General features: G+C 37.3%; 1 long non-coding RNA gene across 1 annotated transcript in view; it reads right to left on the bottom strand.

Annotated features, from left to right (window-relative positions):
• The window catches only part of LOC120599861 (uncharacterized), a 32,268-nt gene extending 7,881 nt beyond the window's left edge, over positions 1-24,387 (bottom strand). The window contains exons 1-2 of the long non-coding RNA XR_005652018.1: positions 24,196-24,387; positions 4,106-4,242 (exon numbers count right to left, since the gene is read on the bottom strand). This is a non-coding gene — a long non-coding RNA (uncharacterized LOC120599861). The remainder of the gene's footprint in view (positions 1-4,105; positions 4,243-24,195) is intronic.
• Between the last annotated feature and the right edge of the window lie 1,886 nt (positions 24,388-26,273).

Raw genomic sequence — 26,273 nt, 5'->3', positions numbered from 1 at the left:
CGGGGCTCCCTGATTGGGAGCATAGATATTAATAAGTGTTATGTCTTCTTGGTGAATGATTCCCTTTATCATTATTAAGTGTCCCTCAGTATCTTTACCTTTTTTTCTGCAGTCTATTTCGTCTGCTATTAGTATCGATACTCCTGCTTTTCTCTGAATGCCTGTTGCTTTAAATGTCATTTTCCATTGTTTCACTTTGAATTTATATTTGTCTTTGGACCTGAGATGTGTCTCCTGGAGGCTGCATATGGTTGGTCTTTGTTTTTTGATCCAATCTGCAACTCTGCCTTTTTATTGGTGAATTCAGTCCATTTACATTTAGGGTGATTATTGAAATATTAGGTTTTCCTGTAACCATTTTATGTTTTGCTTTCTGGTAGCTCGGTGTCTCCATTGCTTTCTTGTACTTGTGTGTATGTTTTTGTTGTTGTTGTTGTTGTTGTTGTTGGTTTTTCTGGGCTTTCCCTCTAATCTTTCTTGTTTTATCTTATATACTTCAGTTCTGAATCTTTAGCGTGTGGTTATCATTATGAATATGTAGAGGACAGTTATACATATATATATACAGTAGCCCATTTTCTTTTGCGTGTGCCTTATGTCCATTCTCTGTTGAGAGTTTGGATCTTTGAATCCTCCCCTTTTCTGTTGTCGTTGTCTCAATTTGTCCCTATGTATGCTGAACAATCATTACTATCTTGCTATAGCCATTCTCTTCTTATTGTTTAAGCTTATAATGCCCTGTTCTTAGTAAGGTTTGCACTCATCTGCTTCCATTGGCTTGCTAGTCACCTTACTCTTAATTATGTTTTTTTTTCTGCAGGCCTTGTCATGGAGATTTCCCTTAATTTTTATATGTCTGGAAAAGCCTTTATTTCTCCTTCATATCTAAAGGAGAGCTTAGCTAGATACATTATTCTTGGATGGTAGTTCCTTTCATTTAATAGTTTCAATATTTGATTCCACTCCTTTCTGGATTCTAAGATTTTTGCTGAGAAGTCTGATGATAATCTAATGGGTTTTCCTTATAGGTTACCATCTTTTTTTCTCAAGCTGCCCTGAGAATTATTTTTTTGTCGTTGATTTTTGATAATTTTAATATGATGTGTCTTGGTGAAGGCTTTTTTGGGTTGATATAATTGGGTGTTCTGTTGATTTCTTAAATTCCAAGCTCCAGCTCATTCCTTAGATTTGGGCAATTCTCGTCTGAAGATGCTTTCTAATCCCAGCTCCTTTTCCTCACCTTTGATAATGCCCATTATTCTTATGTTTCCTCTTCTGATGATATTAATTTGTTCTTGTGTTTTGTTATTTTTCATTCTTTGGTTTCTTTCTTCTTTCTGATTTATTTCTAAATTTCTGTCTTCGATATCACTGATCCTTTCCTCCATTTGGTGACTCTATTTCCCCAGCTTGCTATTTCATTTTTCAACTCTTACATTGTGTTCTTTATTTTCAGAAGTTCTATTTGGTTCCTTTTGATGATTCCAGTCTCCTCACTAAAGAATTCATTCTATTCATCAAGTTGTTTTTTTCAATTCCCGAAATTGTTATGAATTGTTTCCTATCTCTGAGTTTTTTCAGAAGTACCATCCTTAATTCTCTGTCATTTAAGTTGTATATTTCTATGTCTTTAAGCTTATTTTCTGGAGGTGTTTCTGTTTCTTGCTTAGCTGCTTTGTCACCTTGGTTGTTCATGGTGTTTAATAGACTATTTCTCCACCTGGGCATTAATAAAAATATATTGCGCTTTTTTTTTTCCCAGAAAGAGTTATTATATAAATATCTCTCTCTAGCCTGTTGCAAAGAAGGCACTTTTCTTTTGGTTTCCAGTAGATTGTGTCTGAGCCTCTAGAGTCCTTGCTTTATATAAAGCCTTAATAATGCCCCTTTTTTTTATTTGGTATTGATGTTTAATCATGCTCGCTACCCTCAGTCTCTGTTAGTGTTAGCAACAGTTTTGGTATCATTTGCTCAGATTCTCCTGGGGCTCCACGGTCCCAGAGTATATGGGGGCAGGGACCCTCTGGGTTTGGGGTTCAGCCTCGGTTTTGCAACCACAGCTGATAAAAATGAACTGTTGTTTTCTGCAATCCCTGCTACTACGGTTTCTGTCCTGATGACTGGCTACTGACGCAGGCTGCTTGGAGATTATAACTCTCCCAGGCAGGGCTATTCAGGGAACTCGCCGACCTTTCTCCCCTCTCCGCTCCTCCTACAGTTAGCTCCAGTTGTGAGAGTCTGTTTCTCCCAGTCTACCACCCAGTGTGCTGACCTGTGGTAGCTCTTATGCACAGATCCCACACTCAAACATGCTGGCATGTAGATTGGGTGTTTTTTGTTGAGTTTTTGAATGTTAGGCTGATTGTTGTGCCAAGCGGAGAGATCTGGGGACATCTCTTACTCTGCCATGTTTCTGAACTCACTCTCCTTACTGTATTTTAGTTGCCACTGATGATATACTATATTAATGGTATCCCACTCTCAGATATGCATCAGAATTAATATGGAATCTTATTACAAATAAGAATTTCTGGGATTCACCCTAGACTTATTGAATCAGAATTTTTGGTGTTGTGTGCATGAGGTTCCTATTTTTTCCCAGAAACCTGAATACCAATGATTCTGACACAGCCAGAAAGGCCTATGCTTGGGAATCTCTCTGATTTAGATTGAACATCTAAACTCAGACTTTATTCTTGAAAGCAAAACTGATTTGATGTCCATGCTCCCCACACTACTTCACTTTTTCATACCTAGTTTACTCATCCCAATGTAAAGAGTTATTGCTAAATACAAATAACCATCGTACTACTCTGGTCTGAAGAACGATCAGCATTATATTACAATTAGACTGTGTTTACTAGAACAAAAGTTTCTGAATACAGGTATATGATCATAGTTTTTAAGATCGTGGAATTTATAGGTTCGTAAATTTAGGTTTGCTTAAACAAATCCTATAAAAATTAAAGCCAGGGCAATATTGCAATGGAAAAAAAGCTAATTTAAGAGCAAATAAAGGTATTTTCAAGAAGCAGGTAGTAAATCTATGAAAACAATTAGAATGATAAATAGCTAACTCTAAAACATAAATAGATTCGAGAAGAGTTTTTATAAATTGTAGACAATAAATCCATAATGATTTTTATGGAAGAAAAGAATGCTTTGTGATGACTCATATTAAAGCAAAAATGGGCAACAATAGAAGTGCAAATGCAAGTTTTTCAGTTTGATAAAAATTTTTGAAGACCCAACCACAGGTGGCTATAGTAGATATAGTATAACTACTTTTAAATCAATGGATTTAAAATTTTCAACATTAATGAATATTATTATCTTTTTTCTACTATGGAGTGGGTTAATATACAAATCAAATAGTCTCACTAATTTTTAAGACTATTTTAATGATTTCAGTGTGGAAACTGAAGGTAATGTTTATGAATTTCAGAGGTATAAATGCAATCTGATATGAAACAGCTCTTTATTATATTTTGTATAATGATGTATCATCAAAGTTAGACTTATGAATAGATCATTAAGTTATTAAAATTATCCCTTTTAATTTATTCTGGTATCTGGAATTCTAGTTAATTTATAGTGATTGGTAAATGTACTGAAAAAGTTTTCTGGATCATCTGCATAAAACTTGGAGATGCTATTTAAGTTAGCAGTTTTCAAAAATATATTTATGCTGTCAGTCTGGCTTCTCAAATTTTGGACAAAAATAATAGAATCGTTTATTAACTCCAAGCAGTTCAGTGGGTATGTATAGTAGATACATGGTATAATTTCTCCAATACTGCCCCCTGTATCCCCCAGCCCTAGCATTTCTCTGCATCTTATAGCTATTCAAGGTAACAATGGAATCGATTGAATGCATCTCAATCAATAAATCGCATTTTCTTTAAAATTTCTGTAAAATTCTTGAAGCGAAATAGACTTGATTTTGGTTCTCTTGGCTTTGAAACCGCTTCAAAATTTTGCTCAAAATTTCTTTCACACTTCTTTAACACTGTGTTAACTTTTAATTCTACGATTATGAAAATAACTTAAAATAAATAGAAAGAATTTATAGTAGAAAGATGATAAAGTCTTTGTTATCTCCTACCTTATACTGCTTTTGAATAAAAATTATTGGGATTGTCACTGCTGGGGTGAGGTGAAATCCGGCATCATCTCAGCAGCATAGGAGAGAAGGAGGTGGAGGAGGACGATGGTGTTGAGTGTTTTCCTTCATTTCTTCTCCTTTGACACAGCAAAGAATTACAGGTCAGTGAGATTTAGAAAAAGTAAGATTTATTGAATAAACATTTTAGAAGGACATGGGCCATGCTAGGGAAGGCTGCAGCCCTGTGGAATTTTGGAAGTTAAGAGATAAGACAGTATGCCCCAAAGGGAGAAGAGGGTTTTCAGCAAAGAGAGCTGTACTAAGGCAGAAATGGGAAGGTCTATTCATATTTGGACCATGATGGGAGGTTGTAGATAATCTGTATGTGAGGTCACCTTGACTGACAGTTGGCTATTGTATAATCCTTTGCCTACTGTGCATGTGCTTACATAGAATTCAGTCTGTTATGATTCAGGACCTTCCAGGCATAGTCATGATATCTTAATGATGGTATAATGAGGCTTAAGTTATGGACAGTACTTTCTGTGCCTGTGTTTGTATCTAGTTTAGCTTCCAGCTTGTATGACCATTGCGCTCTATGATTTGGGGTAATTTATACCCCTAAAAGGAAGGTATTTCTGGGAGGTACTTAAGGAAGGTCTTTGAGAGAAGTTTCTATGATTACAGAGCAGGGCCTTTGCTTCTATCGCTCATGCTTGACTACCTAATAGGGTGGCATTGGTTAATAAAATCAAATAAGTTTCAGGTATATAATTCAATAATATGTCCTATTATTGAATTGTGTATACTGCATTGTGTATTCACCACCAAAAGTTAAATTTTCTTCCGACACCAAATACTTGACGCTCTTTACTCCTATTTATCTCCCCCAACTTGCCTCTTCCCTCTTTAACCACTAATCCACTGTCTGTGTCCATGAGTCTCTCTTTCTAATGTGTGTTTGTTACTTTTAGTTTTATATTCCACATATGAGTGAAATCATACAGTTCTCAACTTTTTCTATCTGACTCATTTCTTTACTGGGTCCTGAGAATGAGATCGAACTGAGGTCATGATAAAATATTAAGACATATTTTTTTTCTGATTTTTTGAGGAAGATAAAAAGGAAAAAAAAGAAAAAAGAAATACAAATAATCAAACGGCAGTAACTATGTATGTACCTATCAATAATCACTTTAAATGTAAATGGATTAAATGCTCCAATCAAAAGACATAGGGGAGCTGAATAAATAAGAAAACAAGACCCATGCCTATGCTGTCTACACGAGACCCACTTCAGATCAAATGACACAGACTGAAAGTAAAGGGAAAGAAAAAACTTCACGCAAATGGAAGTAAAAAAAAAAAGATGGGGTAGCGATACTTAGAGCACACAAAATAGATTTTAAAACAAAGGCTATAATAGAGGCAAAGAAGGGCATTACATAATGATAAAGGGATTGATAAATCAAGAGGACATAACCATAGTAAACATATACACCCCAACGGAGCAGCACCTATATACATAAATTAATGACTGAAATAAAAGGAGAGCCCAACAGTAATACACTCATAGTAGGAGACTTTAACATCCCTTTGACACCAATGGATAGATCTTCCAGATAAAAAATAAAAATAAATAAAAAACTCAACAAGGAAACAGTGGGCATAAAAGACATACTGAACCATATGGATTTGATAGCTATTTTTAGAGCATTTCACCCAAAAGGAGCAAAATATACATTTTTCTAAAGTGTACATGGAAAATTTTCCAGGATAGACCACATGTTAGTACACAAACCAAGTCTCAATGAATTTAAGAGGATTAAATCATGTCAACCATCTTCTCTGATCACAGTGGATTGAAACTAGAAATCAACTACAAAAAACAAAAACAAAAACAAAAACAAAAAAACTGGAAAATAGACAAGCACATGGAGGCTAAAAAACATGCTATTAAACAGTGAATGGGTTATCAATGAGATCAGGGAAGAAATCAATAGATACCTAGAGACAAATGAAAACGAAACACGACTCAAAAATCTATGTGACACAGCCAAAGCAGTCCTAGGAGGGAAATTCATAGCAATACAGGCCTACCTCAAGAAACAAGAAAAAGCTCATATAAATAATCTAACTTTACACTTAAAAGAACTTAAAAAAGAAGAGCAAACAAAGCACAAAGTGACTAGAACAAAGAAAATAATAAAGATCAGAGAGGAAATAAAGGCAATAGAGTCTATAAAACAATACAAAAGATTAATAAAACCTAGAGTTGTTTCTTTGAAAGAATAAACAAAATTGACAGACTCTTAAACAAACTAATCATGGAAAAAAGAGAGGACTCAAATAAATAAAATCAGACATGAAAGAAGAGAAATAACTACAGACTCCACAGAAATACATAAGATCACAAAAATTACTATGAGCAATTGTATGTCAACAAATTGCTCAATCTGGAAGATATGGACACATTCCTAGAAATATACAATCTCCCGTGACTGAGTCAAGAAGAAATAGAAAATCTGAACCGACTGATTACCACAAATGAAATAGAATCAGTAATCAAAAATCTCCCAAAAAACAAAAGTCCTGGACCAGATGGCTTCATAGGTGAATTTTACCAAACATTCGAAGAAGAATTAACACCTATTCTTCTCAAAGTATTCTAAAATATTCAGGAATAGGGAAGGCTCCCTAACTCCTCTTATGAGGCCACCATTACCTTGATTTCAAAAGCAGACAAAGACATTAGAAATAAAGAAAACTATAGGCCGATATCTCTTATGAACATTGATGCAAAAATCCTCAACAAAATATTAGCAAACCAAATTATGCAATACATTAAAAATGTCATACACTATGATCGAGTTAGATTTATTCCTGGGATGCAAGTTTGGTACAATAACTGCAAATTAATTAATGCGATATTTCACATAAACAAACTGAAAGGTGAAAACCATATGATGATATCAATAGATGCAGAAGCAGCATTCGGCAAAATCTAGCATCCATTTATGAGCATAGAGGGAGCATACCTCAACATAACAGAGGCCATATATGACAAACTTACAACTAACTTGATACTCAAGGGGGAAAGGCCAAACACATTTTCCTTAAAATCAGACAAAGTTACCCATTTTCACCATTCTTCTTCAACATTGTATTTGAAGTCAGCCACAGCAAGAAAGAGAAATAAAAGGCATCCTAATTGGAAAGGAAGAAGTAAAACTCATGTTATGTTCCAATGACATGATACTATATATAGAGAACCCTAAAGATTCTACCTAAAGGAAAAAAAAATGTTAAATATCTGGGAATCAAATTAACCAAGGAAGTAAAAGACCTGTTCTGAGTAAATTATGTCATTGAAAAAAGAAATTGAAGAAGATACAAATAAATGGAAGCATATAATATGCTCGTGGTAGGAAGAGTCAATGTCATTAAAATGGCCATACTATCCAAAGCAATCTATAGATTCAGTGTAATCCCTATCAAAATACCAATGGTATTTTTAAGCGATCTAGAACAAAAAATTCTAAAATTGATATGCAACCATAAAAGACCCCTAAGAGCCATGGCAATCTTGAGAAAGAAGAACAAAGTTGGAAGCATCACACTACCTGATATCAAACTATACTACACGGCTACAGTAATCAAAACAGCATGGTACTGGCATAAAAACAGATACTTTGATCAATGGAACAGAATAGAGACCTCAGAAATAAATCCATGCCTATATGCTCACTTAATATATGACAAAGGATGTAAGAATATACAATGGGATAAAAACAATCTCTTCAATAAATTAGTTTGTTAAAATTAGATAGATGCACTTCCAAAAAAAAAAACAAAGAAAGAAAAGTAAAAGAAACTGGACCACCTTCTTACACCATATGTAAGACTAGACTCAATATGGATTAAAGACTTGAATGTAAGACCCGAAACCATAAAAATTCTAGAAGAAAACCTAGGCATAAACTCTCTGATATTGCTAACAGTAATTTCTTTTCAGATATATCTTCTCAGACAAGGGAAACAAAAGAAAAATAAACAAATGGGACTACATCAAACTAAATTTTTTTATACAGTAAAGGAAATCACCAACAAAACAAAAAAAACAACCAACTGATTGGGAGAAGATATTTGCTAATGATACATTTGATAAGAGGTTAATATCCAAAATATATAAAAAACTCATACAACTCAGCAACAAAAAACAAACAATCTAATTAAAAAATGGCCAGAAGACCTGAAAAGATACTTCTCCAAAGAGGAAATACAGATGGCCAATAGACATATCAAAAGATGCTCAAGGTCCTTCATCATCAGAGAAACGATAATTTAAAATCACAATGAAATATCACCTGACACCTGACAGAATGGCTATCATCAATAAATCAAAGAACAAGAAGTGTTTTCAAGGATGCGGAGAAAAGGGAACCCTTTTCATACATTGTTGGTGAGATTGCAAATTAGTACAGCTGCCATGGCAAACAGTCTGGAGGTTACTGAAAAATTTTAAAATACATATACTTTTTTGACTCAGCAATTATACTTCTGGGTATTTATCCAAAGAAAATCAAAACAATAATTTGTAAAGATTTATGCACCCCAATAATCATGGCAGCACAATTTACAATAGCCAAGATATGGAAGCAGCCTAAATACCCATCAACAGATGATTGGGTAAAGAAATTATGGTTCATATATACAATGGAACATTACTCAGCCATTAAAAAAAATGAAATTCTACCATTTACAATGACATGGGTGGACCTAGAGGTTATTATGCAGAGTGAAATAAGTCAGACAAAGAAAAATAAATACCAGTGATTTCACTTATATGTAGAATGTAAGGAAGATAAAGAATTAAGTAATCAAAAACAGACTCACGAATATAGAGGACAATCTGGTGGTGATGGACAGAGAGAATGAGGGGCTTAGGGGACTGGGAGAATGGGGCGAAGGGTTAAAGAAGTACAAATTAGTAATTGATAGATGGTCACAGGGATGGGGACCACGACATAAGAAATGCAGTTTGCATTGATGTATTGGCTGGGTGGAGAGCCCGAGGAGAGAAAGAATAATTAGGGGGATCATTTTATAACCTCTAAATGTTGAACCAACGTACTGTATACTTGAAACTAATAACATAAAATTAAAAAAAAAAAGACCTTTTTTCTAAACAGACTAGTTTTCCTTGATTTCCTATTATCACTATAAAGGTCAAGGCTATAAGTACCAGTAGAGTTAATCTGGCTTGGCAACTATGTTATAATATTTGACATAGGAAGCTTCTGTGCTTGGTGGATCTTTGACTCGAGGAGTTGCTGGAAAATGATAGATCGAAAAACTTTCAGAGTGGTTCACAACTTCAAAAAATCAGTGATTAATAAATAAGGCCTTTAATATCCCCTAGTTTGTAAGCATGGCATTCTGTCACAAAAACACTCAAAAACTTTTTTATGTCAGTTATACTGTAGACAAAAATCCATTCTGTTTATAACTCCTGTTAATCAGTTTGGAAAAAAACCTAGTTTTGTTCGTTTGTTTGTTTGTTTGTTTTTGTTTTGTTCGTTTTTTACTGAGAAGCAGACATATTTGATTTGGAAATACCTTACTATAAATGTCTGGGTATGTACCAAACTACCAATTTTGATTAGTTCTTTCACTTGATTAGGTGGCTGCTTCCCATATTTTCATTTATGCCATGAAAAATTGTAAGGAAGAGTTGATTGATACCATAATTGTACATATATATATATATATATATATATATATATATATATATATATACACACACACACACACACACACACACACAACACACACATAATAATATATATACATATACATACACACATATATATAATAGTTTTATACAAAGTGTGTGTATGTGGGATTTGAAGAAGAATTTAAATGGATCCTAAATTGGAGAAATCATGTTCTTGGTGAAAACACAACTCTGCCCCAATTTCAGCTGTAATTTTGTAGTAAACTGGCCTATATACAAGAATTTTTTTTTAAAAGTTTATAATGGCTATAATAATGGCATGTACACACTAGAAGAGAGTCAAACAAATTGATAAAGGTGATTAGAGTTGTAATAAGAATAAATTACCTGTTATATCACCTCCCTCCTTCTTGCCATATCAGTAAATTCAGCTAACACATTAATAGAAAAAAATGATAGTATGAAGGTTCCTCAAGAAATTAAAAATAGAATTGCCAAATGACTCAGCAATTCTACTTCTGGGTATTTATCCAAAGAAATCCAAAATATTAATTTTAAAAAATATGTGCACCCTCATGTTCATTTCAACATTATTTACAATAGCCAAGATATGGAAGCAATTTAAGTGCCCATCGATAGACGAATGAATAAAGAAGGGGTGGTATATATACACAATAGAATACTACTTAGCCATAAAAAAGAATGAAATCTTACCATTTGTGACAACATGAATAGACCTAGAGGGTATTATGCTAAGTAAAATAAGTCAGACGGATAAGGACAAATACCATATCATTTTACTTATATGTGGAATCTAAAACACAAAATAGATGCTCAACATCGCTAGCTATTAGGGAAATGCAAATCGAAACCACAATGAGATGCCATCTCACACCTGTTAGAATAGCTATAATCAACAGGAGAAGTAATAAATGTTGGAGAGGATGCAAAAAAAAAGGAACCCTTATACACTGCTGATGAGACTGCAAATTGGTACGACCATTATGGAAAACAGTATGGAGTTTTCTCAAAAAACTAAGAATTGATCTACCATATAATCCATCAATCCTTCTACTGAGTATTTACCCCAAAGACTTGAAAACCCATATCCAAAAAGATATTTGCACACCGATGTTCATAGCAGCATTATTCACAGTGGCCAGGACATGGAAACAACCGAAGTGTCCTACAATAGATGATTGGCTAAAGAAGCTGTGGTGCAAATATACAATGGAATATTACTCAACCATAAGAAGAGATGGAATACTGCCATTTGCGACAATATGGATGGACCTCGAGATAATCATGCTAAGTGAAATAAGCCAGACAGAAAAAGTTGAAAATCACATGATATCACTTATATGTGGGATATAAACTTAAAAGCAACAAATAAACAAGAAAAACAAACAGAGACTCATGGACATGGATTATAGAGTAGTGGTTACCAGAGGGTAGGGGGTGGTGGTAGTGGGGAGGTAGACGGGGTAAAAGGGGGTCAAATATGTGGTGACAGAAAAAAATCTAAGCATGGGAGGTGAACACACAGTGTATGCCTTACTCTTAAAGTGTATAGCTGAATCTTATTGGATTTCATTAACCAATATCACCATAAAATAAATTAATTAATTAAAAATCAATTTAAAAAGAAAACATTCAAGGAAAACACACACACACACACACACACACACACAAAATAAATTAACAAGCCAAATAGAAACAAACTCAAAGATACAGAGAACAAATTGATGTTTGCCAGATGAAAAGAGGATTGGGGGGATGGTGAAAAAGGTTAAAGGGATTAATAAGTAAAAATTGCCCATTATAAAAATAATCACAGGGATGTGAAGTACATCATGGAGAATATAGTCAATAATATTGTAATAATTATATGTGGTATCAGATAGGTACTAGACTTATCGGGGTGCATCACTTTGTAAAGTATATAAATGTCTAATCATTATGTTCTATACCAGAAACTAATATAATACTGTATGTCATCTATAATTAAAAATAAATATAAAACATTTTTTTTAAGTATAGAAAAAATATTTTTAAAGAAGGAAAAAGTGGCCCTTACCTATGGAATTCTAGCTCATATCCTGATATTAATTTTTAGCAACATAAGACCAAGAGAAGTTTAATGTGACTGACTGTCCTCTTTTGCCTAAAATTGAAAGCCTTCCTGGGTTTTGGGACTTTCAGTGCTCAAACTGGAACAGTCCTGAGCAATCTGGGATTGTTAGTCACCCTAGGTCTAAGGACATTTTTTCTGTCTTTCAGTAGGAACACATCTCTAGGGATGGGTCTATAGATCCATGGATATGTTTAAAAGCATATTAAACTCCATAAAATGCATCATTTGTATTTGACATCTTAAATGATTACTTCTTTCTTAGTCTCTGACTTGCTTAGGAGACAAGTGAAAAGGAGCAAAAAAGGATTATGATGTGGAGTTAAACAATTTAGTACATTTGGAAATTGCCTACATCATGTAGAAATGGCAGCAGAGTTGAAAGGAATCCTTGATATTTTTGTACATACCTAATTTGATATGATTTTATCATAGGGTTGAAGGTATAGTACTGGCTCAGCTAAAAGTGCTGAGAATTATTCAATCAAAAATAAATTTTTGACATCTTCAGAAATATCAATGTTAATTAATAATCCCAGTGGCTATCTTAGGGGTGAATACTAGCAATAAATAATTTTTTGTCTGTTTTTAGGGGTTTTCAGTGCTTAAACAGCAAACTAGAAATAATGCTATATAAAGATATTAGCAAAATCCTCTAACATCTAACATCAAAGAGATAGAGAGAAAAAACTAATGAAGACAAATTCCACTGCTTACTAGTAACTCAATGCATAGTTAAGCCCTCTCTAAATGTGGAATGAATGAAAGATTAAAATCTATGATATCAAAAAAAATGTAAATTAAATCTATCAGCAAATGTTAATTGAATTTCCAATAATTGCAAGGCACAGAATGTGAAAGTTCATGTTTTGCTTGTCTATTCCTCTCTATTATTTTTTGATAATTTTTTTATTTATGTCAAAGTTCTGACCTATTAAGAAGTAGAGGTATAACCTTTTTAATTTCTAGCCCAAGTAATAGCAATGGTGTTAAAAATCTCAGGAGTCTTTTTTATTTTTTTTTTCTTTTCTAAAATTCTGGGACTGGAAGCTTTGAATCTCTAATTATTATATTACCCAGATTGATAACACTTTCTAAATATGATGCTCCAGCCAACTGTGGTCCAGCTTAATAGCTATGTGGTTCATACCACATTTTCTCATTTCACTGATGTTTGTGTTATCAGGGTGGTATCGAAAACCTCAAAAAAGCCCCTACTTTAGTCTATCTGGTCTACTGCAGAAAAAGATAAATTTACTCTGGTAGGATTTTATTTTCAAAAAGCTATCATGATTGTTAGTTCATTTGTTTTTCCATTCAATTTTCCTACAAATAGATTTGAGGGACAGATTTTCAAAACCTTTTCTTTTTTTTTTATGTATAGGTAAAGAAGATAAACTTAGATGTCTATCATTTCCAGTATCATCAATTTCTTTTCTGGGAAAATATATAAATATACCCCTGGTACTTTCCCACAATAACTTTGACTCAATTTTTATAGAATCTTGAAATAAAAACATTAAGGTTTGCAGATTTTAATACTATGTTTACGTCTGAAAATTATAGCACAGTCAGCATCTTCATTTTGCTTCCTCTGACAGTTAATAGAATCTACAACGTGATTGTAGAAAAAGAAAATAATGTTTGCACTTAGTCAACCTATTTTTCTATAGAGTAGCTTTGTAGGAAATTAACTTAAACAACAATGGGCCATATTTTTTAACCACCGGGTGAAACAAAGGTCTAGGTAGACCCCTGAAGTACTAGCAAAAGATAATTCACTTCTTACTATTTTTGGAATTAGAGCGTTTCCTGTTACAGAAAAAGAGACTCATGGTAACTTGTTCTTCAGCTGTTCTTATCACCAAATCCCAAAGCACCCCAGAGAAACACTTTTCCTTTTCCCAATGCCTTATTAGATGATAATTTTCACTATGAATCTTCTCACACTTGTCTTTGAATTGTGCATTAAGCATTCCAGCATTATGATTTTACATTCCTTAGGTACTTACCATCCCATGCTTTTCCTTCGTATTATGGTTATTCTAATGCTATTCTGTCAAATCCTTAATTAAGGGGAAACGAAATCATGTTTGACATTCTTTTTTTTTTATTGTTGACATCACCTAGCACATGCAGCCTCGTCAAATGTGAAAGACCATTTGTCAGTCCAATTTGCTGTGATGCATTGACCTAGTTCCATAACAGGCAGGAACCAAAACAGCCACTTGCTTGGTTATCTTTATATATTGTGGCAGATTAGAATCACCATGTGTTCTATTCAGGCTTGATTCTACCTTAGAGAACTGGGAAACAAAGGGAGATAGGATACGTGGAAAGACAGTATAGAATACCGAAGAGCTCTAGCTTTTGTTATCAGAGGAACCTTGGTTTTTATCCCTCCTCTTCTTAGGGTGAGAAAGCCATAAAACATGGAGTTATGTGAGACTTGATCACAGAACAAACATTAACTGACTTATCATTTGTAACAGTCTACTAGGCCAGCAGCATTAGTGGTAGAAGAGTTGGAATATACACAGAACTAAGGTAATTTCTAGTCTATGCATTGTAAGGAGTTCTTCAGTTTGTTATATGAGCTTTGACTGAGATATATCTCTTTCCTCTGATTGAGTTGCACTAGGGAGAAACCAGCTGAAAATACTAGGAATTAATTATTAAGTCCTTTATATCTTTCATATACATTAATTAATTTATTTAATATTTAGTAAGTTAATTATTAAACTGTTTTTGAACATTGTTTATGGGAGAATATTCTTTGGCAGTTAAAATATATTCTCAAGTATAACCAGCTGACTGAGAATCAGAGAATCATAGAACCACGATAGAGCCTCCATCTCCTGAATCCCTTGTTTTAGAAGTCAAAGATCTTAAAACAAGTTAGGACAGAATATTTTGCCCTTTTTAAAAATATTAACGTGTCTTTCATCCCTTGAGAAGTTTAGTCAATGATTCTATATCAGAAAGCCCTTCATTTCAGTACTGGAAGAAAAAAAAATCAAAGATCTCCTGTTAGTTGGAAGATGTAGAGAAACTATCAAAATTTTACATATTTAATGTTAATTTCATATGATGAATAACAAGAAAGACTAAAAGAATTAAAAGGATTTGAAGCTCAAAACATTTAGAAAACTTTATTATTGGACTGTCAGGAAGTACAAGGATATTCAGCAAGTTTAGTGCTTGATTACAATGATGAAAGGGGTAAAAAGAAGTTATTGACAAATTAAAATGGATTCACTATGGTCTCATCTAATTCCTTATCTATTATTTGATGTGGCCTGTGGTTGGAAGGAAAGTAGCATTGTCATTTACATTTTGCAAAACTGAACTGTCCCTGGGCTGCTTTGGAAAGGAGTACTGTCCAAAGTTTTCTTTTCTCTACTCAATATTGTTCACCACCCCATCAGCAACTTATTTTAAATTAATTTGTCAAGAATTAAAAGAAACAGGAAGAAAACTCTAAAAGAATATAAAATTTAATCAAATTTCACATTTAATGAGCATGTAAAATGTTCCACCTATGAGCACAGGAGGTGCCATAGTGGATAAGTACTAAGAATCCAAAGTGAAGAAGACATGACTACTGTCCACAAGAATCTTATAATCTCAAAGTAGAAGGAAGAAGCAGACTACAGATTGCACAATTAAAGTACTCATATTTAGCTAGATAAGCTGAGAGAGACAGAGAGAAAGAGAGACAGAGAGACAGAGAGACACAGAGAGAGATAGAGACAGATATATATATATTTTGGCTTGTCCACTAATCTATTTAGTGAGCAAGGCCCTACAATTAATATGATACTTTTTGACAGGAATCTGCAATTTTCTCAGTGTCAGTTCCCACTTAACCTTTCACAGTATGAATACCTCCCTGTGTTGCCTGTGATTCTCAGGTTTAAGGTTTATATTTTTTATACAACTTGGTTCCTACATGCAACACAAGTATTTTATCTATTAGGGATAACCGTCCAAAGACATTTATTTTCAAGTTTAATTTGAAACTATGTGGGAAAAAGCTTAATTTTTCTTATATCTTTAGATTATAGGTATAGGGGAGGAAAAATTTTTCCTCAATCCTCTTAGGGTACTTTCTTAAACTAAGAAATACAGATTAACAAGAGAAAAGCATACACATTCATCTAATATAAGTTTTTCATGACATGGGAGTTAGTCCTGAGCATTTTTATCCTAGATTTGATGAAGAATGAATAGTCATGGTGTAAAAGTGGAAATTCTTCAGTTACAGGGAGGTGATATCTCTAGGCACCAGCCCCAAGGAGAAGCGCAACATACCAAGGTGAAGATGATAAAACTGTCTATTAGGCCCTGTTTGATCTGAGAGTTCCCTGAATACCTTTATCTGTGTACAAAAAGGTAACGACTAACTTCTGCTTCTTGTAATCTGTTCATTCAAAGATGTAGTAGGAGACCTTATAAGCTGCCTCCTCGGGAAGCTCGGGGCTGATTTCCTCTAACTCTGTGTGGTAGAGAGTCAGTCGCAGGCCGGCTAATAAAGGCTCATAATTAATCTCAATTGGCTCTGTGGGTCTTAGAATCGTTCGCACCATAACATTTGGAGGCCCCAGCGAGATCCTCCCCAGAGGGAGAAGGGGAGTTTTCCCTAAGACCCACGGCCCTGGTCGCTCCGGGCGGGGCATGACCACATCCAGGGGGCGGCCGCTGAGAGACGCTCCTCAGCCCCGGACGTCAGGCGGCCTTAGATCAGAAAGACCGGTGGACAGACATTTCTGAAAATTGGACGCGAGCCTTCTGATCCCGTCTCACCGGTGAGTTAGTCTAAGAGTCCTCTTAGACCTGTTTCTGTCTGTGGGCCCTAAGAACTATTGGAAGCCTGGACGCAGCACAATTTCCCTAGTACCGTCAGGTCTGAGATGTCAGACCCTGACCCAGTACCTGTTTCAGTTTTGTTTTCTCATATGCTAGCGTTTTGTGTTACCTGTAGTCTGTTTTGTCTGTGTGTATTGTGTATGTTTGTCCGGACCGGTCGAATATACTGTTACCCTCCTATTGCCTTGGTCCTCATAAGTTTACTTACTTTGGTTTCCATCAAGTTTATCTCATTGTCTGACCGTTCTGGTCTCTGAATGTCTCTTGTGATTTTTCTTGTTATTCTTTTGAGTTTATTAATTCTTCTTTTTGCAGGGTTTCTTGCTGCTACAGCACCGTCCGAGCGGCTACCTAGTCACTGAGTGGACCTTGTCTAACATTCTTATCTTTCCCAGGAGTTTTATTCTCCTTCACGTCCAACCCCGCCGCCATGGGACAGGCTTCTTCTAAGCCCACTCCCTTGCGGTGCCTTGCGAACAATTTTAAGGATTTCAGGAGACGGGCCCGAGGTTATGGGTCGTCAGTCACTCCGTTCGATCTCCAGAAGCTATGCCAAGTAGACTGGCTGGCCTTCGGAGTTGGATGGCCATCTGAGGGTTCCTTTGATTTGCAGACTGCCTTCAGTGTTGTTTATGGGAATCCTGGTTACCCTGATCAGGCCCCATACATAAATGTTTGGATAGACATTGTGTCTGATGCTCTTAAGTATCTAAAAGATTGTCAGAGTAAGTCAGACTCTCCGGTGACTGACTCTCTGCCAGCGCCTGCCTCTCATACGGTTCTTCTGTCAGGGCCAAGGAGCACTCCAGCACCTCAGAAATCTCTTGAACCTGTTCTACAGGCACCTCCAGAAGATCCAGAGATCTTCAATCCCCCTCCCTATTGCTCTCCTGGTAACCCTTTTAGGCCTCTTGATTCTTGGGAGGCAGCCCCACTTCAGGGCCCACCACACACTTGGACAGGGGCTGTCTACTACCCTCCACAGGATCCGGACCCTATTCCTGATTTGTCACAACTTGCAGCTGTCCTGGCGCCTCTCCAACAGATAGCCCCACCTGGGGGAGACATTCAGACCTCTTTCATGGTGTATGTCCCCTTTTCAACTAGGGATCTGTATAATTGGAAATTGCAAACTCCATCCTTCTCAGAAAAACCCCAAGGCTTGACCTCCCTTTTAGAATCCATCTTCTTCCCCCACTAACCCATGTGGGATGATTGCCAGCAGCTTTTACAGGTTTTGTTCACTACAGAGGAGAAGGAATGCATTCTAAGGGAAGCTGCAAGAGGGGTCTTAGTCCCCTGTCATTCGCCTTGGAATACCCCACTGCTTCCAGTTCAGAAACCAGGTACCCGAGACTACAGGCCAGTACAGGACCTCAGAAAAGTAAATAAGCGGGTTGAGACCATACATCCCACTGTTCCCAACCTGTACACTCTCCTGAGCCAACTGCCGCCTAGCTACCAAGTGTACACTGTCCTTGATTTAAAGGACGCTTTCTTCAATCTCCCCCTAGCAAAGGTGAGTCAACCACTATTTGCATTTGAATGGGAAGACCCTGATAGACTGTATTCGGGACAATTGACTTGGACTAGACTGCTACACAGATTTAAGAACTCACCCACATTGTTTGATGAAGCCCTGAGCTGGGACCGCATTGACTTTCATCAGAAACATCCAGAGACTGTTCTTCTACAATATGTGGATGATTTACTCTTAGCCGCTACAACAGATGTAGAATGTAAGCGGGCCACTGAAGATTTATTACAAGAATTAGAGGCTAAGGGATACCGGGTGTCCGCTAAGAAAGCTCAACTCTGCACTTCCCAGGCAACATATTTAGGATATAAGCTGCAAGGAGGCCACCGGACTCTGTCATCAAGCAGAATTGAGGCCATTTTAAAAATACCCCAACCCACCACTAAGCGGCAGGTCCGAGAGTTTCTCGGGGCTGTAGGCTACTGTAGGCTCTGGATTCCAGGGTTTGCAGAGTTAGCCAAGCCCCTGTATACCAGCACTGGGGGAAAGTCTGAGGACTTGAGCTGGTGAAAAGAAGAAAAAGAGGTTTTTGAAGCCCTAAAACAGCCTTGACTACAGCCCCTGCTTTGGCTCTGTCTACTTTAGACAAGCTGTTCCAACTCTTTGTGACTGAGACTAGAGGCATAGGGGGTTTCAAATGCACGGGTCACTCAAATCAGGAACAGAGAAGAGATCCTAGCTCTCCTGGAAGCCATCTGGCTGCCTAAGAAAGTGGCTATCATACACTGTCCAGGTCACCAGAGAGCTGAGTCTGAGGTAGCCCAGGGAAATGCCTTTGCCGACCGAATCGCATAGGAAGCCGCCCGAAAAACAGTGGGGCCTATTGACATTCTTCCAGTTCTTCCCCCACCCCAGAACGCTTTCAGACTCACCCGTCTACACCCCAGGTGAACTTGAATTATGCAGTAAGCTAAAGGGAGTAAAAGGACCCACTGGGTAGATCCACCTCCCCGATGAACGCACCCTAGTACCTGGTGCCCTAGGTCGGGAACTAGTCTCACTAGTCCATCAGAGCACCTACCTAGGAGGAACAAAGTTAATTTAACTTTTGAAAAGAGACTATTATATCCCAGGGCTTCACAAAATTGCCAAAGAGGTAACAACAAGATGTCATATTTGCACCCAAGTTAACCCTGGGCCTCCTGTTGAAGTACAAATTGGATCAAGACTCAGGGGCCAAGCCCCAGGAGAACATTGGGAATTAGACTTTACAGGAGTAAACCCTGGAACTTTTGGATTTAAGTATCTACTCGTGTTCATCAACACCTACTCAGGATGGGCTGAAGCCTTCACAACTAAGAGAGAAACTGCTCAGGTAGTAGCTAAGAAATTAGTATCAGAAATAGTATCCCGATTCGGCTTGCCAGTAACACTGGAGTCCGACAATGGCTCAGCGTTCATCGCCAAAACAAGTCAAACCTTAGCTAAAATATTAGGTATTAATTGGAAACTACACTGTATATATAGACCTCAGAGTTCAGGCCAGGTAGAAAGAATGAACAGGACTTTAAAAGAAACTTTAACCAAGTTTAAACTTGAAACTGGGCGAGAATTGGGTGAGCCTCCTCCCCTTTGCCCTTCTTAGGGTGAGATGTACCCCTTACCTCCAAGGCCTCACCCCATATGAAATCATGTTTGGGAGACCGCCACCTCTTCTATCCAAGATAGGGGTAGAAGAGGCGACTGAAATTCACAATTTCTCACTACTTAAGTCCTTACAGTCACTACACTTGGCAAGGAAAGATATTCAATACTTAGTCTCTGCCACCCGGGAGAGCCTTGGACAGTCACTTAAACCTCATAGCCACTCCCCTGGTGACTGGATTTGGGTAAAGAAGACATAGCCAGCCACCCTTGAGCCCCGCTGGGACGGACCCTTTCCTGTCATTCTCACCACTCCTACCACGGTCAAAGTTGCTGGGAGGCACCATTGGATTCATCACACCCACATCAAGGCTGCTCAACCACCACCAGAGACTGAGAAATGGCATGTCCGCCCAACAGGAGACCCTCTCAAGATAAGACTCATGTGGGTTTAATTATAGTTGGATTGATTGCTATCAATAATGTAAGAGGGAATCCTCATTAACCTTTGCAGGCCAAATGGGAGTTAATTAGATCAGAAACAGGGGCTCCTATATCTGTTAATCAGACTATGTATCAACCTACATTCAATGTAGATCTATGTGCCATCCTCGGGCAACCTGAAAAAGCTTACTGTAAGGCAAGGGGCCAACTCTGGTCATCCCCATATGGGTGTGAAAACCTCGCTATGGAAAAAGACCTTCAAGGAACATAGCTTTATATGTGTCCTCAGGAAGGAAGCCCCACATGTGCTAAGCCAAATGAATATTATTGTGCCAATTGGGATTGTGAAACCATAGTTCCCTGGAAAAATACTGACCCTTTCCTGACTCTTACCCGTCCTAGTCAATCCTCTTGTACTATCTCAAGAAAATGTAATCCTGTTATTCTCACTGTGAAACAATGGGCAAATCTGTCCTGGCTTACAGGGAAAATATGGGGTCTAAGGTTATATGTTTCTGGAACGGATCCAGGGTTACTCATAACAATTCAGAAGAAACCAGTTAAGACCCCCATACATCCGATTGGGCCGAACTCATTTCTATTTCCGAATCCAAGCCCATACAGGCCAAGATCTAAGCATAAGGTTACGACCCCTGCTCCAAGCCAAGGGCCTACCCATCGTGCCCCTAGGATAAGAGCAACTCCAAATACCCCACAAGATTCTATATTGAAAATGTTAACAGCCGTATACAAGTTTGTTAATACTAGTAATCCAAATATCACAGATGATTGTTGGTTTTGCCTTAACCCAGCGTCCCCATATTATGTAGGATTGGGAGCTGTTGCTGTTTTGGGAAGTAATGAAAGTACTATAAGGAATCTGTCTGCTCCTAATAATACTGTTTTCCCCTGGAAAAAGCACCCAAAGCTGACTCTTGGAGATCTCCAGGGACAAGGAACTTGTATACACACCTCTTCTTATCGTATTAATAATTCTACTTATAGAGAAAATTGTAATACAACTATACAGGTGAAATCAACATCTAACAACTACTTAGCTACTCCTAAGGGAACTTGGTTTGCTTGTAATACTGGATTAACCCCTTGTATTAACCTTAACTCCTGGAGAGAAAATGCTGGATTTTGTGTCCTAGTTCATGTCATTCCTCGGGTCTACTTTTACTCTGGTGAGGGGTGGCGAGGACACTTCCAATATCTAGAAGCCAGAGTGAAAAGGGCTCCTATTTTAGTACTCCTTTTAGTAGGAATAGGGGTAGCAGGATCTACTGCAGTAGGAACAGCAGCCCTTGTTACTGGAAGTTCCAACTATAAGGCCTTAAGCCAACAAATAAATGAAGACCTATCAACTCTTGAAAATTCTATCAATCACCTTGAGATCTCTCTCAACTCCTTGGCTGAAGTAGTCCTGCAGAACAGCAAGAGGACTAGACCTTCTGTTCCTAAAACAAGGAGATCTTTGCATAGAGCTAGGTGAAACTTGCTGTTTTTATGTTAACCATTCTGGAATTATACGAGACAGCCTAATGCTAATAAAACAGAGGGTTAAAGACAGAAGAACGAATTAGGCGTGGAGAATCTTGGTATGAAGGACTTTTTAAGAACACCCCTTGGTTAACAATTCTCCTGACAGCCATTACAGGTCCCCTTATTCTAGTCTTCCTGGGCCTTTTGTTTGAGCCCTGTGTAATTAATTGGATAACTGCCTATGTCAAAAGGTAGGTACGAGCAGTAAAACTCTTGGTTCTCAGAACTCATTACCGGCCACTCCAGGTTGAAGATTCAATGGTTTGAATTCCTTCAAAAACCAGTGGGGAATGTAAAAGTGGAAATTCTTCAGTTACAGGTAGGTGATATCTCCAGGCGCCAGCCCCAGGGAGAAGCGCAACATTCCAAGGTGAAGATGATAAAACTGTCTATTAGGCCCTCTTTGATCTGAGAGTTCCCCGAATACCTTTATCTGTGTACAAAAAGGTAACGACTAACTTCTGCTTCTTGTAATCTGTTCATTCAAAGATGTAGTAGGAGACCTTATAAGCTGCCTCCTCGGGAAGCTCGGGGCTGATTTCCTCTAACTCTGTGTGGTAGAGAGTCAGTCACAGGCCGGCTAATAAAGGCTCATAATTAATCTCAATTGGCTCTGTGGGTCTTAGAATCGTTTGCGCCATAACAATGGGAGAACATGATAGGATATAAACTGGGGGAAACTTAGCAATTTCTCTTTCCTCAGATTTCTCTCAGAGTCCTTCTATCTTCAGGGATAAAGATGCTCCTTTTCTCTGGGTATAAGAAAGGCTTCTTTCACATGAAGGCCTTATGATTTGCTTTAAGGAAGAAGGTCCTTGAATGACATGCTTAAGATATATACCTTATGCCTTATAGGTGATGGTAGTCAGTGAGAGTTTTTTAAACAGTGGAGTGATATGATCATATATTTGTTTTAGAAAGGTAACCCTTAGCTACCACCTCATACCTCTGGCTTGGCAGATGCTCTTTTCAACAAGGAAGAAATAAAACCACAAGAAAATATCTTGTGGGAAAAGTGAAAATGCAGACACCTGGTATTCAAGTGTCAAAAAGTTTCAGGTGAGCACTGGACCAATTTAGATATTTTCACCATACTTCCTGGGGCAGGGGATAATAGTGACATTTGCATTTAAATACTTCTGTGGAAGGATGAGAACTTTCTAAGAGTGGGCAGTAGAAATAAGCTACTAAAGACAGAATTTAGAACCATAGATTAGCCTAGCTGGAAGGGGTACTAGTGATCAGCTTAGAGAGACAGAATGTGGCCTAAAGGCCAAACTAGCCAGTATTTTTATATGGCCTTTGAGTTAAGGATGATTTTTACATTTTAAAAGGGTTGTACAAGAGGGAAAAAAATATATGACTAAATATGTGGCCCACAAACCCTAACATGCTTTTTCTCTATTTCTTTACAAAAAAAGTTTGTCATAGTCTAATTTAATTGCTTTGTGTTATAAGGAAAAACTGAGACTTATTTATTCATTATATATACACATTATAAAATAGCTTTCTCTGAAAGTTCAACCTTATGCCAGTGAATCAATTTTATTTTCAAAATATTTAATTATTTAAATTCATTTTTCCCCCTTTCTAATTCCCTTCCCCGCCCCATTTTCACTCCTGACCAGATGTTGCTGTCTCTCTTTAAAAACTGGATCTCTGAAAGTGGGACATCTCCTCCCACACACTCATGGCATGCACCCGGTGCCTGGCTTAACCTTGGGCCAGGCACCCCCGGTGCACTCAGGGGGCCTGGTGCACCCGGGGTATGGTACGTGGCTCCACTTGGAGTGTGAACCCAGGACCTTCTGCGTGTAAAGCAGACGTGCTAACCATTACACTGTGAAGCCACCCCCTAAATTCATTTTTTTTTTGAAGAAATCAGGGAGGGCTAAATTTGAACACACTTGAAAGTCAGGCATGTTCCATGGTAATATAATACACATTCGTTATATTTTGTCACGTACTCTACCACCACATCTTCCCTTTTCCTATCTTTTGGTAGCAGTGTCTTAAAATGCCCGTGGGGAATAATTTATCTTCTGTATAGTTTGGTTGGAGGTCACCTTACTCAAGACTCAGGGACAGGATATGCTGTTAGCTTAAGCCAATTAGAATATCCCACACCTCTAGTCATAGTGACTGGATTAGGGATGGACGCATGATTCAGTTCAAAGTACTGAATTTCAGTCCCAGCCCAGCACTTTATGTTAACATTTATAGAAAGAGAAATAGTCACTTACTTTTCTGCTGGATTTGAACATAGAAGAAAAAGTCCTGGAAATATAAACAGCCATCTTTACACAATCAGGACACAAGAATGAAGTCAATGTGAAGGAGTGAAGAGGAAATTTGAGGAATTTACATCAAAAAGCTAATCAGTTCTTTGTTCTGCTTCTGTAAATATCATTACTGTATGCAGGAACTCATGCAAGAGCTCACTTGCACTTTGCTCAACTTGTAAATATAACTATTTGTACCCATGGCAGCCTCCGCCTCTTGTTGCACCTTGTACCTTGGCAGATCCTGCTTCCGGTAACAATTTGTGTTCACTAGTTACCCTTAGCAACTCCTGACCTTCTCCGGTGTTACTACTTGCTATCTGCATAGCAACTCCCGCCATTGGTAACGGTTCAAGTTAAAACTGACCAATCAGCTTGTGTAAAATCCTTGTATATATGGAATGTTGCCACTGAGCACACTACCCAGATCTTCAGAGCTAGCTCCTCTGGGACCGCACGTAATAAATCTGAATTCTCCTTCTCTCCAAGTTACTGCTTGGGTTTATCGTTGGATTGGTTTTAAGATTTTTCCACAACAGGGGAGGAAGATTGAGAAATTGAGAGACAGATTATAGTGACATTGTTTGGAACCCATGGATCAAGCTGTACATGAAGCATATGTTTCTGGACTTTTGATTAGTTGGACCAATATATATATATATATATTTTAGTTAAGTTGGTTTAAGCTTGATTTTCTGCCATTTATAACCAAAAGAACCAAACTCCGTGATTGGTAATCTATATACCACAGGAAAAAAAAATAGTTTACTGCCTATTTTTATATTGCTTATGAACTAAGAGTAATTTTATTCATTTTAAGTCATTATTTTAAACATATTTTAGAACATTTTTAAACAAACGAACGATACTATTTTGTGACATATGAAAATTATATGGAATTCAAATTTATTGTCCATAAATAAAGTGTTATTAAGATACAGCTATACTCATTCATTTGTACATCATCTGGGTACGCTTTTGTGCTACAGTGGCAGAGTTGAATAGTTGTGACAGAAATGGCTTACAAAACCTAAAATATTTACAATTTGGCACTTTACAGAAAATATTTAATAACCTCTGGTCTAACTAAAATGGGTGAATCCCAAAAGTTTTGTTGTTGTTGTTGTTGTTTAAGGTTCTTATTCTTCTCCTAGGGAAATGGACTCATTGAAATTTATGGTTTTATCTCAGACTAAGAATTGAAATATAGGCAATCCCTACACAGGGAATGACTCAGTCGATAATTCCTTATCGAATATTTCAATGTCTGGTAGTGTTAGGTGTTTAGACAGGAGCAACAGGGGAACAAAGGAATAGAGGCCCAGTCTAGAGACTGCCCCCAAAACACCCTATTGGTAGTTAGAGAATCCCTTCAGCATCTCCAGAGACAAAGGACAGGAGGGCCATAATTTATAGCTTGTTTAATCTGGCCACAGATGCCTGCCCAGAAAGTACTACCCTAATATCTCATGAGCCAATCACCTAGGAATGTCTTTGGAACTACCCAACATGACCCGAATATAAACAGATCTTCCCAGTTTTGTGTTGTTATAGCTTTCCTTGCTGAAAACCCGCTTCTCTCTTGGGGCATACTTGGTCTTATCTCTTCTCCTAAATTTCGCAGGGCTGAAGCCTTCCCTAGTGTGGCCCGTCTCCTTATAAAATGTACTTTCAATAAATCTTACCATTTTAAATCCCGCTGACCTTTAATTCTTTGCTGTGTTGGTGGGGAAGAACCGAGGGGCAACATACAACAGCACCGTTCTCCTCCCCCATGCTGTTGGGGTAATGCTGGATTTCACATCACCCCAGCAATAACAGTAGGAGAAATTGTCAGAAAAAAAGAGAGATATTTGTGTAACTCGTTAAAGGTCATCAGGTGAAATACTTTCTGACCTCAATCCTGGAGAAACTGTTTTACATTCCCAGCTATAGAGGAAGAAAGTGAAAAAGGGGCACTAATGCTTATTCATTCTCTACAATATGTTAGAAGCTATGCTAGGTTTTATTTTCATATTATGTTCGCTTCATCCTCAAAG

The sequence above is a fragment of the Pteropus medius genome, unplaced genomic scaffold (assembly GCF_902729225.1).
Source record: "Pteropus medius unplaced genomic scaffold, Ma_sr-lr_union100, whole genome shotgun sequence".
Classification (NCBI taxonomy): Eukaryota; Metazoa; Chordata; class Mammalia; order Chiroptera; family Pteropodidae; genus Pteropus; species Pteropus medius.
Note: the sequence above shows the minus strand (reverse complement) of the source record. Positions and strands in the feature narration are given on the sequence as shown.